The sequence below is a fragment of the Chamaea fasciata genome, unplaced genomic scaffold (genome assembly GCF_029207755.1).
Source record: "Chamaea fasciata isolate MVZ Bird 193981 ecotype frontalis unplaced genomic scaffold, bChaFas1.0.hap1 SCAF_5, whole genome shotgun sequence".
NCBI lineage: Eukaryota > Metazoa > Chordata > Aves > Passeriformes > Sylviidae > Chamaea > Chamaea fasciata.
Genome location: NW_027094090.1, coordinates 63506535 through 63520979, shown reverse-complemented (window position 1 = coordinate 63520979; position 14445 = coordinate 63506535). Strand labels below are relative to the sequence as shown.

Genomic DNA, 14445 nt, shown 5'->3' with positions numbered 1-14445 from the left:
TTTCACTCAGACAAGAAATGCACATTTTAGATACTTCTTCACTAACTTCCCTCTTTTTTCAAGCCTCTTTAACTTCATTTGCCTTTTCTGCTTGTAGCTTTGATGCTACCACCAGTAAACTTTCCCTTGCATTTTCTGTCACTGGCACTTACATCTGTAAATGTACGCTCCTTGTACAAAGTAGGAAGTCATGAAGGGAAGGAGCCTTGTATTTCTATATGCTCATAAAGTGGGCAGTAAACCTTATCTGCTTGCCTGGTTCTGACATACGGATTTAGATATGCTGTACTCTTTTCAGAAGGACTTTGATCTTGCATCCTGGCTATTGCTTTCTCCTTCAGCTCATCCTGAAGTTACAGTAAATGTAAGGAGGCAGAATTACACCATCTTTGTCTTTTCACACCTCAGTGTTTCAGCATGCCTTTTAAAGTACATTTTGGGCCTCTGTGAGCATGACTCCAAACACCTCAGCAGCATCAGGGGCTGCTTATGCTTCTGCCTGCCTCAGTTTTGTCTGTTAAGAGTCCAGCAAAGGAAACAAAGCCGGGTGAAGGGTCTGAAGCAAAAGGTCTTATGAGAAGCTGAGGAACCTGTGGTTGTTGAGCCTGGAAAGGGAGGGTCAAAGGAGACCTTATAACTCTCCACAACTGCTTGAAAGGAGGTTTTAGCTAGGTGGGCGTCAGTCTCTTCTCCCGGGCAACCAGTGACAGTGTGAGAGAGCATGGCCTCAAGCTGAGCCAGCTTGGATATTAGAAGGAATTTCTTCAAAGAAAGTGATTAGACATTGGAATGGGCTGCCCAGGGAGGTGGTGAAATCACCGTCCCTGGAGGTGTTTAAGGAAAGACTGGATGTGGCACTCATCTCCATGGTCTGCTTGACATGGTGGTGTTCAGTCATAGGTTGGACTCGATGATCTCAGAGATCTTTTTCAGCCTGATTGATTCTGTGAAACTTAATTCTGACTGGCATCTTTCTGTCACAGGTATTTTGCACTACTACAAGGCTGAGTGGGAACCTCTTGACGGGAACACCCCCCAAACCCGCATCTCCGAGGCCTTCTGGCACGGCCTCCGGCGGCGGCGACGGCAGCCCATGGCACCGCTGCCCCGCATTCCCCGATCCCGGCCCCGGCCGCTCCCGCTGCCCTCGGGGGCACCAGAGGCCGGTGCGGGCCGCCGGTACCCGCCCGGCGCGGGGCATTGTGGGACTGGCGCGGCGTGGGGCGTTGTGAGGGCGGCTCGGCCGGGCTCGACCGGGGTGGATCGGAGTGGGAGAACCCTGCTCGACCCCGTAGCCGGCGGGCTGGAGCGCTCGGCGCCCACGAAGACCCGCAACCGCCGCCGCCGCTTCCAGCCCGAGCGGCCGCGAGGCCGGGCTGGGCTGAGCTGGGCGGGGTTAGGCGGGGCGCACGGGAGTTGCTAACGGCTCAACGGCTTCCTCAGCCTCCGCCCACCTCGGCCACTCTGATTGGTAAAAATGGCCGTCAGTCTCCGGGGACGGCGGTGTCATTGGCGGGAGGCGGCGCGGGCGGTGGCGAGGGGGCGGGACGGCCCCGCCCGGGCGGGCGGGCGGCTCAGCGGAGCCGGTGAGCGAGCGGCGGTCGTGGTGCCCCGGGAGGAGCCGCAGCCGGAGGACGCCGCACTCTTGCCGTGAGGAGCGCAGCCGCTGCCGCGGCGTTTCCTTTCCTCCACCGTAGTCGGGCTCAGGTGAAGCCGGTCGGGCGGGGCGGTGGGCGCGGGTGGCTCCGGTTTGTCCCCCCTGGCGCCGGGCTTCTCTCCCTCCCTCGCCGGGTTTGGCGCCTCTTTGTCCGGCCGGGCGAGAAGGCTCCGCTGCTCTGCCGCTCTGTCACTGTGGGACCTGCCGTGCTGGGCTGCTCCCCGTGTCCCCGCTGTGCTCCGGGGCAGTGCGTGCCCGGGGAGCTGCCGCTCTGCTCCTCGCGCGCCCCGCGATCCGGCCTCCCGCAGGTGGGGTGGGTGGTTGGCGCTCTTTTCCACCGCACCCAGCGCCTTCCCCTCCCTTCTTCCCCCCGGTGCCCGGCCCGCAGGGGCCGGCGGGGCCGGCGGGCAGCTGTCAGGGCTGCAGCCTGAGTCACGGGCTGACAGCCCTCCTGCAGACACCGCCATGGGCTTGGCTTCCGCCCGCCCGCCCGGCTCCACTTCCTCGTTCGGTTTGGGCCAGGAGAGAGGGAGGGAGGGAGGAGGGAGTGACAGGGCAAGATGAAGCTTGCACTGGGAGCTCTTGCAGATAGTTTGTGCTTTCAGGCATCACCTCCAACCGAGTTCTCCGGCTTTGAGTGGTATCTTTACCAACTTGTCTTCGGTAGGTGTGGAAAGCAACAAGTTTCATAGCCCCTGAGTGTGGTGCCTGCCCAGGGAGTTTAATGAGAATTGCCCCTAATTTGCCTAAACACAGGATGAAATGAGTTTTATAAGAATAACACGCTTCTGGAAATAAAGGGGCATTTTTCAGAAGTAAACTTCATTGGTCAGCAAACTCTGCATGCAGTGACGCTTTAACTCCAGTTTTTTTTTTCTCCTTGCACTTTCTTTCCTTCTTTTTTCTCCTTGAAGCACTGTTTGTGCTCTTGATCTTTCTTCTTCTGTAGATTTTTCTTCTGTATCCTATGTCATGATGTCCTGAGCCACACTCCATCAGAGTGAAGTAAGAACCTAAGCTTTTTTATAATTGGTCAGGTCTTCCAAAACAGAATAATCTCTCAAATAATGCATTAAAAAAATATGCATCAAACTTTTAAAGGTACTGTAGTAGTCTGCAGGCCAAGGTCCATTTATAATCTGTCTGCTGTAAAGAAATACAAGGTAACTTACATAGAGGCTGTTGAACCATGGATTGAAAGATTAAATTACACATTCTTGACTCTTGCATGAGTCTCTTGTTCATAAGGCTAGGTATGGTAAAGTTTTAACTCCTAAGTAATAGCCTTCTAATCAGTTGCTGCCGGTGTAAAATGCTTTTGAAATTAGTCACTAGGTCACAATGTGACTAAGTTTGCTTATCGGTGGCATTCCAGCAAAAAATGGCAAATCATGGTGCAGATATGTATCGACTCATAGATGCACTGTCTGCATCTGTAGTGCTCTCACAAAGTTTCAATGAGATACACAGATATTTTTATTAACTAGGAAATTGTAATGAAGGAAAAGCAGTTGATAAATATAAGTGTCACAGAAGAGTTTTGAATTTGTTAATCACAATTTCCCAACCTGTAAAAACACAAGACTTTATGCTAATCTGACCTTGTGAAAAGAACTACAAGGAAATTATACAACAGTTCCGTGATGCTCTGTATCAGGTGGAACTGCTGAAATTGACGTGTTCCACTTCTTGATAGCTTTGTTTATTGCACTTATTCATAGTGCGTGCACTGTCTTTATGGAGGTGGACAGGCAAAATTTTCTATAACTCTAAAGCAGAAGCAGAATTGCTGGGAGTGGGTAGAAATGGGAATCTAAACTTCTTTGCTGACCTGAAATGTCAAAGTGAGTGTGACTGGCACCAAGCTGGTGAGTGATGTGGTTCTGTTTGGAATCTGGTGTCATCTCTTGGATGCTTGACTTGTGTAGCCAAGGTCTGATTTTGGAAGATCCCTGGAGAAGTGTTTGTGCTGCTGAGTAGCCTGTGTCTGTTTCTGTATAAACAGGAAGATTTAATAGTCAGGTTCTGTCTGCCCCAAAAGAGTGAGTGGAGAAACTGAAGTCCTGTTATTGGGCTTTGCGTGGATTGGTAGGACATTTCTACCATGGTCCTGGGTTTTGGGGTTTTTTTGTGGTTTGTTTTTGTTTTTTTTTTTTTCTTTCTAGTTAATCTTGTAAGAAAAAAAGTTGCCAGATGATAATTTCATCTCAAGAGATAAAGAATAGGACTTTTTTCATTATTTCCTCTGGGTAGATTTTGATGTGTTTCAGAATGTTTTAAGAAGACAAAGCTTGTGAGAACTACACCATAATCTTTTAAATGAATCTAATGAAAAAGTAATGATAATGATAATAATGAAAAAAACCCCCAACCTTGTCCAGTAAAATTGTAGGAAAGAGATTAGAAAAATCTCTCACTTAGAAAGCTGAAATAATCTTTGCTCTCCAGCACATTATTTAGATATTATGCAAAATGTTGGAAACTGTTCAAGCTGTGTAGCTGGTGGTAGTTCTAATACTCACTCATCTTCCAGTTGAAAACTGCCTTGCACTTGGATGCCACAGGTGCTTAAGGCTCTTTGCAAGGTTACTTGGCCTTGCAAATGTATCTGCTACAAATATGAGGCTTGCTTTTACCACTTCAACAAACTATCTTGAAAACCTGAACCATTATTATCTTGGAAAATCTTTTGAAATAATGTACCAACTGTTTTCATTTAATAATTCACAAGTTAGTCAAATGTCAGGCTGTTCACATGCAGGTACAAGGGAGTACATGTATATCAGCTACTACTGGCTTTGTGAAAATACATTTCCGTTGTACTGGGATTTCAGATTTGGTTCTGTTAATTTCCAGAACAAAGGAGACAGGACACGAGTCAGAGGTACTGTGATTTCTGAACTGATTCTGCTCAGTCTTCCGCTTCCACCCCATCCCTAGGCCTGTGTCTTGCCCAGATTGATGTAGTTTATGGATTAGTGTGACTGTAATAGGGTGAGATTATAAGTGGACCCATGGGAGATACAGGAACTCATCTAGTTAATGCAAGGTTTACTGAAAGGGGAAGTCAAAGCTAAGGTTGTGTTATCCCCCATGGTACATCTTCTTTTTTGTGTGGTAGCTTTGGGTAATTGGGTAACATGGTGAAACTAACTGATGACTAGAGTGCATTTTAGAGGCTCAGAATTAGTGTGCATGTCTAAGGAAAGGTGTCCAAAACCTTAATCCTCAGTGTATGATTTAATGTATTTTTGTTGGTTTGACTTAATAGTGCACTCAGTGCCCTCTAACATACATTTTTTGTGTTTGATTTCCTGTATAAATATCTTGTTACTCTTTGCTTTCTTAGTTTATAATTGAGGCAGAGCTGTTTGCATGTTAAGTAGAGAAATTGTGTGCCTGACATTAAGTCTTCTGTGGGTTGGAACAAAACTATAATAGCAGAGGATCGCCTACAGCCGCATTGTTTTTGCTGGCAGTTTCTCTAACTTAATGGTGGCATGGTGACCTTGTACCTTAAATTTCTTTTCAGTTTAACCACATCGTGGTTCTAATTGAGTTTTCTCGTGCAGAAGGAGATGGAAACTAGCAACCTGATTTTAATAGAGTATGCTGAGGCAAAAACACAAATGCAATTTCTGCCCTGGAAGCTAATGCAAATGGGTGTTGTCCAACTAAATGAAATGCATCAATTTACAAGTTCATCTTAATTATGGTTTATCCGCTTCGCTTTTTTTCTTCAGTGGCTGTGAGAACTTGTTCAGAGTACTTGAAGCAACAATCTCAACACTGATTTGTCTTGTAGTCCTAGGCCACTGTAGTGGCTTAACAGCTTCTGACCTCACTCCAACCCAGTTGTATTCAGCATAATGGGTTAGTCCCCATTTTCAGTTAATGGTTCTTTGGCCTGTTACTGTTCATTACAATATGTTGCCTTTCTGAGCATCCTAAAGAGTCTGGAGAAACAGTAGTGTCTACAGTTTTCTGGTAATGAGGCTGTGATTGATTTCATTGTGTGGTACTTCCGGAGCTAGTACTGGTAAGTCATATCCTTCTTAACCATAGTGAAAGGGAAACTGGAAAATTGATCTGGCATACTGTGTCTACTGTAAATTATTTCTTGCAGAAGTATTACAAATGTATTGCTGCTGGTTGCAGAGAGGTACAATGAAATGTAATGCTGTATGTTGTGTCTTGACTCCATGACCTATTTATGAAATTTATGCCTCTAGAGTTTTGTACATAGGGTTTGGATTCTGCTTGTCTTCATGACTAGAAATTTAAATTTCTCCTAATGCATGTATGCTGACTTTACTGGGAGCAGTAAATAAAACCACATGGGTGAGCGGCCTCAGTAAACTCAGGCTAATAATTAATATCTTAAGGGAAACTTTACTTGGAAATCTGCATCATGCAGTCTCCTTAACTGCTGAATACTTCCATTCATCAAAAGCTACCATTTTAATGAGTCTTGGCAGGAAATCCATTGTGATATATGCCTCTGCACAGAACTTGAGTTCTGATTTGCGTGAAAGCAAAGTGGGCGTTCAGACTTGTAAGAAAAAAGGTTTGGAGAAATTTTACAGCTCTATTTTGTCAGTTGTGTGCAGTCAGAGGTTGTTTTGTTTTTGTTTTTTTTTTTCCTTGCTGGGCAGCTTCCTGTTTAAAATCTAAAGACTTAAAGCATGATCTTGTAATGCTTTACTTTGCCTTTTTATTGTATATAATGATGAGAGTACATTCACCTGTGTTTTTCTTTTAAGCTCAAGATTTGACCAGTTCGTTTGAATTTAGGCTCTTTTAATCAACCTTGGAGGTGCAGTAGATTTGACTTTGGTTAGAGCTGATTATGGCCAACAACCAACCCAGTTAATTTTAATAACAGAGTTGTTTTAAATGTTCAAGAAAAAAAGGAAACCTACAGCCAAATTTCTATCAAAAATTTAGTTCCTTCTTTTTTTTGTTCCAAATGTGACTGACTTAACTGAACTGCAGTATCAATTTGTAGGTCAGGTGTTAGTGAGTAAGCTCCTTTTCACAGAGACCGTTACATGTAGGTCTGCCTGCAATTTAGTGCCAGAGATTCCAATCTTTCTGTGCCAGAATTGGTAAAATCAATTATTTTGAAATGTGTGAACAAAGCAGTTTTCATTGATGTGCTATCAATTTAAGAAAAAGAAACCTTGTCTTAGGATTTAGACATATTCGAATAGATATATAGGGTGTATATAGACCTAGGGTGTTTAGATGAAAGAACTTCTCAAGGAATACTGAACGTAAATCTGAAATCAAACCAATGAACTGGGTTAGAAGGTTCCTGGCTAAGCACTTGAAACTAGTTGGTTTATAAGGTAAGTTGATTTTTGTACCTTTTTTTTAATGTAGATGAAGCAAAAATACTCTCAGGCTTCTGGTTTGGCTATATCAGTCACAGTTGAAAATGTAGGGGAAGATATGGACATTTTCCTTTGAGTTTTTTGGGAGGTTGTGAGGATGGATAGCTGTGTGCTTAACAGTTGGTGGAGCAGATCGGAAGGGGAGGATTTGAGATGAAGATAACCGGAAACAGCAATTTAATTAATAAATTCCTCATTGCAGTAACTATCTAGAAAACAACTTTACTTTTTGCTTGTGAATGCATATGAAGTAGTCCAAGAAATATTTCTTTTGTGTTAGTGGAATTTTATTTTTTTAGCAGATTGCCACTTAAATATATTTGATTCTTCAAATAGTTGAAGGTTCAGATGTCACTTTTTTCCATTGTTCAGAGATAGAAATGGTTTTTATCCCTTCCTGATAGCAAGTAGAATATATTCAGACATCTCAGGATTGTTCAAATAAATGCAAGTATGGCTGCAGATATACAATAGACTACCTACAATTGTTAAATAATTGGATACTTGAAGCTGCTGTGTTTCAAGTGGATATGTCTGCATACTGACCAAGTAAATTTTCTTTTGTAGGGGAGCATAAATACCAAATAAGTTATCGCTACAAGCATAAGAACTCTTTAAACTGTGACTTAAGATTTGTGACTTAACCCAGACAATAAAAGCTAAGTGAACTGGTTTATGTTACAGTATTATTCTTTATAGCAGACACTAAAGTTTGTGACATTTCATTACACAGTAAATTATTGTGAAATGGTTTAATGGCCCTTTCCAAGTTTAATGCAGTATATGATGGGAAAAGTAAAATGAGAACATACAAATGTGATGAGAAAGATGTATTAGTCATAAAAGAAGGATTGCCAATTTATTAGGCAAATTAATGTAACTTCTAAAAACTATCTACATTGTCCATGTAGCACTGACATATACATGTGCACAATCAGTTTATCTTCTTCCACAGGGTGGGAGGTAATCTTTTGTGTGGCAAATCCTAATTCTTTTCCTAATTGTCAAAACTGTATAAAAAAAATTTAGTTCTTTAGTGCTTGAAAAACTTGACGTAGACTTAACTGATAAATATCACTATGTTGTATTAATGCTAATTCTGTCAGGAAAAAGCGCAGCTGCGGTAGTGGTTCAGCTCTTGCTCATGTAGATCAGGAGAATATCAGAGAGTTGTGGGATTGTTTGGGTTGGAAGGGACCTTAGAGGTCATTTTGTTCCAGTCCCCTGCCATGAGGGACACCTTTCACTAGGCCAGGTTGCGCAGAGACCCATCCAGCCTGGGCTTGAACACTCCCAGGGATGAGGCATCCACAACTTTTCTGGGCAGCCTGTTCCAGTGTCTTATCACCACAGCCCTGCTGTGTGTATGGTTGTGGACAATGTTGTTAACTGTGGTGGAAACACATGAAACAGTTTGGCTACTCTGTGGTCAGTGTTTCCTTACGTTGTTTTTTATCCTTTTGGGCAGAAAGCAATACTTCATTGGAAACTTTCAAATTATACTTGTTTCCCCATACAAGAACCATGAAATGTCATATCAGTCACTTGTCAAAAGGAGATAATTTTCTTTTTTTTCCAAAGAAGTCTTTTCTTGTATTGCCAGTATAGAGAAAATTTTATGTGTCATATAGCTATGATTGTAATAGTCTAGACTAAGTTTCTGCTTCAAGTTCCCTTGCTTTTACTCAGCTGAGATTGAAAGATGAGTCCTTTCTTCTCCTCTAACACAAAAATCAGTGTTTCAGGAGATCCAGACAGGAGGGCACAGTTGGGTGAATTCTAAAATTAGCCACGGCTAATGCTGTTCCTTTTTAAAAGACTGATGTATTTGCCAATGAGAGAAGAAAGCATAGGTCAGGGAGGGAGCAAGCTATCCAGAAGACAAACGTGAGGCTGAGGTGTACTGACCAGACCAGTATTCCTCGTGTGCTCTGCTGCACCAGGAGCTTTCTGTAGAGCAGTGCTTATAATGGATGGCTAAGAAACTGTGCCAGACCTTGAATGCAATAGGAAAATGTCGCAATCTGGATTTTCAGAGTATCTTGAACATGATGTTTATGAGCATAAGTATTTATAAAACAAATATAACAAAAATTAAAAAACTACAAATGTTTTCAACTTGGCCTTCTTACACATCCTGGAATGTAAAGGCTATGTAGCTTTTTCTTATTTGTGTAGGAGTTGCTGTGTTCTCATGTCCAGAACAAGTCATTCTTCTCCAGACCTCTACCTCAGAGATCACGGTCATTAACAGAGACATAGGTCCTCTTATTGAACTGTTATGTATTGCTGGAAGGGTTGAGAATCGAACTTGGACTCTGTAGAGGCAGTAGCCGCCTTCTCTGTGCTGGGGTTTTTGCCTGCCATCCCCATAGCCGCTGTTAATGTGCAGCAAAATGATTTTAAGCTAGAATACAAATATGAGATGTAGCAGAAGGCTGTTTGTACACAGTCCTAGGTTGGCACAGTAGGTTGAGATGAAAGTGTCTAGAGAAACTTCTGTTGCAAAGTAAAAATAATACTTTAAAAAATTACTTACTGGACATACTGATTCTTCCTTCTTTTCATTATGAGCTGGAAGATGATTAGTAGTATTGATGATGAGATCAAAGCAATTTGTCAGTTAACGTTAGCAAGAGTAATTGTTCCTGTAAGATGACTTTATCTTGGCCACATACATGCTAAATATTTGTATCTAAAAGGGTGAACCAGAACCGTATTTTTTGTCTCTGTATTTAGTTGTAATTTATTCCTTGTTCCCTCTTGCAATGAATTGAAACCTGGCATTGACAAAGATGACAGGGAGTGCTAATTCATGTTTGTAGAGCTACCTTACACCGTGCCTCAGAGTTCTTGGCAGATACCTTTTTAGCTTTAAATCAGAATGTTAGGGAAGGGATGAAAAGTGACCCTGAGGTTACAAAGGTTAAAACTTTCTAAGCTCTTCCCCTGTCTCATGCCATGTCTGTGGGGAACTCTGCATGCCTGATCAGAACTTATGCAGGCCATTATGCCTCCTGAAAAAAAGTCTTCCAGCAAAACAGCTTGAACAGCAGGGATGGGCTGCAATTTTCTGAACTACAGCTGTCTCCTTAAGTGGGATTACTTTGCTGAGTGGTCACGAAGAATGTGTTCTCCCCCTGGAATGTTTTCCTTGCGGGCACACTGTCTCTGTAAGAGGAATTCTCTCCTCTGCTGAGAAGGCATGTACTGTACTCCACTAATGAGAAACAACAGTTGCAGAAAGTGTATTATGCAGGATTGTAAACTTTGAATATTTATTCAAAGTGAATGGGGTTGGGTGGCAGCCAGCCTAGCTTTGTCATGCTAAAGACTGGACTTGAAACCAACAGAAGGCTACCCTCCCCCTCCCTAAATCAGTGTTTGGTGTGTTTAAACAATGTACACAGGCTTCATAGAGCTGATTAACTGTATTGGTGCTATCTACATGGTAGTGTCTTTATGTCTCCCTGAACTCATAAGGTGCAATTAAAATAGAGGCAAGCATACCCTCCCTAGCATTAACTTAGGGAAGCTATGCATGGCTGTATTTGCCTGTAACCTGCAGTGGTTAATGACTGCATGCAGTGTGGTTGCCCAAGATGGTTCCTGTGCTTCTGTAGCCCATGGTGAAGCCTGCATCCTGTTTTCAGTCTTTGGTACCCAAAAGTAGCCTCTTGAGATAGGTATTGGTATTTGTTAAATGTATGTGGGCTGTGCTTGTAGCACTGTTCTCAATCCTACTGTATTTGAACACAGTGGAGAGAAAACGTGTCTATTAAGTGGCATATAAGTGTCTTGCTTGTATGTGGCTTTTTGGCCTTTGCACTTTACCATGGGAAGTCCCAGCTGCCCAAGCACACCTCCTCTGTCAGCTGTTACAGTAGAATATATGCAAGTGCTGTTTCACACATAGCAGAGTGGTGCTTGGCAGCTGATGAAGAGGGCTGGACATGGAGAAACCGAGAAACATTTATTCCATATTCACTGTTCTGCGAGTGTGTGCTGGGTGCCTTTAGGCCACTTGGAAGATGCAGAATTTCCTTCAGTTTTTCTTTTGTCTTACCTACAGTCTGGCCAATAGGTCACTTTTGTGCAATAGAAGCATCACTTATGCATTAGATAATTAGATTCCTCCTTCTTGGTTCCTAGAGCCCCCCATACAGAGAGGGCACTTTAGTGCTCTACCTTGAGTATAATTTACAGTAATAAACAGGGTAGCTGGCAAGTCTGGGCAGCACTACACTCAAACTGAATATGCAACAATAATTGCCAGCAAGCTGCATTCCAGTTGTGAAATAAATCTTTCAACAATGTATTGTGTGCGTCAGACTGTGACTAGAGAGGAAAACAGTGAACTACAGTAAGCCTAATAGCAGTCATTATGAGTCCCAAATAAAGCTGAAATAGAAGAAATGAGTCTGCATGGCAGCGTTCTAAACGCAAAGGCTAAGTGCGGCTCGGTGCCTTCAGCTTGAGGGGCTGTCTGTGAGGGGGTGTTAATTGCGAACTCAGTTACTTGCCTGGTGTTGTGTTCTCTGGTGGGATAACTGAAAGTCGTGGTTGTTGCATTCAGCCTGAAGCAGCAAGCACTGGTGTGTCTCAATATACTGAACTTGAGAAATAAGCAGATATAACCTGTCCATCAGTTCAGCTTCCTGCCAGCTTTTCCCTTTACTTTCCTCTGCACCTCCTCCTTGTGATTCATTTCTCACCCTTAGTGATTTAAACTCGGGTTTTTATGTAGGTGTTGCTTACAAAAACTTTACAGAAACTTTACAGTTTTCTTTTCCATAAACATGATGGCACTTGGAGCTGTGAAGTGTCACCCTAACCTAAAGAAATGAGATCTGAACAGTTTCTTAGTGAATACAAGGGAATTATAGGAAGTTTTTTATTAGTGGGTCAGGGGCTTTATGTTGTCAGTTCATGGTCACTGTAGCTAGCCTGACCACTAAAGTCTATTTTAGACTAGTTTAGTCTAGCTTTCTAGCTGCTCTTAAATCTGTTCTGATGAATTGTGTTCAGCTGGCTGGGAAAAGCAAAATAGTTGAGTTGCAGGAATAATGCAAGTATTAGCTGTTCAGATCATACGCTTAGCAAGGATTCCCATCATATGAATGTTACTGACCAAACTTAATTTGAATCATTGCAGCTTCTCAAAGTCAGATTATTCGTTAAAACACAGCATTTAAAAAATAATCAAATTTCTTCTGAGTGCAACTTAGTTATACCTGAAATAGGGCCATAAGTGACCAGTAGTACTGTAATTTTCTAGTGCAAGTCTTGTCTTGCCTATAGAAAAGGTGTACATTCCTTTTGTTCTGTGAAAGGGCCTTTGTCTTTTATTGCACCCTCTGACAACCTGCTAAAGGTAAGACAGTTTGGAAAGTGGTGGGAAAGTTGTGTTCATGAACTGCTTTTAAAAGGTGAACTCTTTAAAGAAAGGGAAGTTAACTTGCAGTCTAACTATGTTCGCTGCTTATTGTTCATTCTTTTTGTCAGCCTTTAGGGTAGTTCCTCTTGCACTGCAAGTAGAAGGGCCACTAGGCAAACAATACGAGAGGATTGGTTAATATAAAATCACAGAAAATTTGTAGCAGTGCCTTGCTGGTGGATATGAAACCGAAGAAAACTTCCACCAATTATCCACTTATGTCCCTTTTCATGCAGGCTCAGTCTTATAGCAAAGTTCTGAAGTGGTGACCTGAATTGCTAAGGATTCGGTGCATGTATATGGCTGTTTTGCAGCCTGTGTAGCATAGTGTTTCACAAACTTCTCATAATTCACTGAAGTCAGGAAATGAAACAGTGCATGAATAAAACTGTCTATTCCAATGTAGCAATACATCTTTGCCAGGACTGAGGCTGAAGCCAGGAAAGAACAGTGTGGGGATCCCTACATTAATGGTGGTTTGGGTAACTCAAACTGGAGGTGTTCCCTTGCCCAGCCAGTGCTCAAATTAATATTTGTAAGTATGATGCTTTAACCCTTGTCATTAATGCTCCCATGAATTCTATTTCTACTTCAGCTGTTACCTCCATAGTTTAGTAAAGCCCAAGCTTATCTTAATGAGCAGGGGCTTACTCCCAGGACCAGTTCTCTGGCTGCTGACAGAGTAAATGTCTGGGGGGAGTGGGGGGGTGTAATACAGATAGTTATTGAAAATTAAATTGCGAATAGGTAACATTCTGTGCTTTTAGCAGTTGTAAAACACTTGTAACTGGAAGAAAGGGACCTTACAGCAGAGGTCAACCTTTCCAAACGAGATAAGGTGTTTGTTCCCAGGTTTATGCAAAGTACTTGATGCTTTAAGGAGAGTGTGTGTAGTGTCCTACAGTTCAAGCCTTAAGGCTATGAAATTGCAGGAGACTAAGGCAAACTTCTGTCCATATAACTGTATTCCAGTGAGGGTTTGGAGTAATTCTGCATAATTCAAAGGGAGTGCATGTCATCTTAAGTTAAATCCAGTGTTTGACTTATTCCTCTCAAAAGAACAGTCTGCTGGGAAATAGGTATGTCAACAGGGCCCTTGGTATTACTTTTTGAAAGTTGCATTGCATACTGATGTCTTGGTCCCGTGCTGTTAGTAACTGTAGAGATTGTTTTGTCTATATCTGTGATTGTATGGCATCTTCGTGGCAATTATGTAGTTAGTTAAGTGGCAAAGAATGTCTTTTGGACCCTGAAATAATGGAAAACAAGCAAAGTTTGACCAGTCTCTTCCCCAGACTGCTGTGAACCACAATAAGGGAACATACTGGGTTAACGGGGAAGTGACTGTAGTATGTCATTTTTGGAAACAATACTAGGAAGGAGGCATTTAAACTCAAAACAAGCATGGTCTGTCTTCCTTCTGTATTCTTTGGTCGTCTTGCGTATAGACTGGCATCAAAAAGAATATTGTTAACGGTCTTCTCATCTGGCAGTTGCACAATAGTTATGTAAAGATAAATGTCCTTGTCCTGCATAATTATCTACACCCCTAATGCAAACTACCAAGCAAACAAATTGCTTCCTAATTTGTTCCTAAAATGGCAATGATTTGCATTCATTGTGAGTTGCTGTAAGGCTGTAAGAGCTTACTGGGCTTGCTTCCTTCCTTGACCACTTTAAGGGATTTTTAGAAGTGCCCAGTGCAATGCAGCATAAGCTAGGGAGATAAGTTTAGGAGTCCATGAGATGGAACTTAGTGAATTTGATTCCTCTGGTACTGTTCTTGTGGAGAAGACAAATTAATGGTTGGTTTGTGGTATTGCTAGCTTGGACGCCCTGTGGGTTTGAAGTCAGCCTCGAGAATAGCTCTAATGCCATGTTGTCTTAGCTCGAGCCTCTAGTCTGTTAGCTGTACTATGTGAAGATTCTGTCCTGGAACATAGGAGAGCTAGTTT

At 42.5% G+C, this 14445-nt stretch overlaps 1 protein-coding gene across 1 annotated transcript in view; it reads left to right on the top strand.

Moving 5' to 3' along the window:
• Window positions 1-1549: 1549 nt before the first annotated feature.
• MYH9 (myosin heavy chain 9) overlaps window positions 1550-14445 on the top strand; it is a 70166-nt gene continuing 57270 nt past the window's right edge. Inside the window, exon 1 of the mRNA XM_066184027.1 lies at window positions 1550-1707. The gene's annotated coding sequence lies outside the window, so the exon portion shown is untranslated. The remainder of the gene's footprint in view (window positions 1708-14445) is intronic.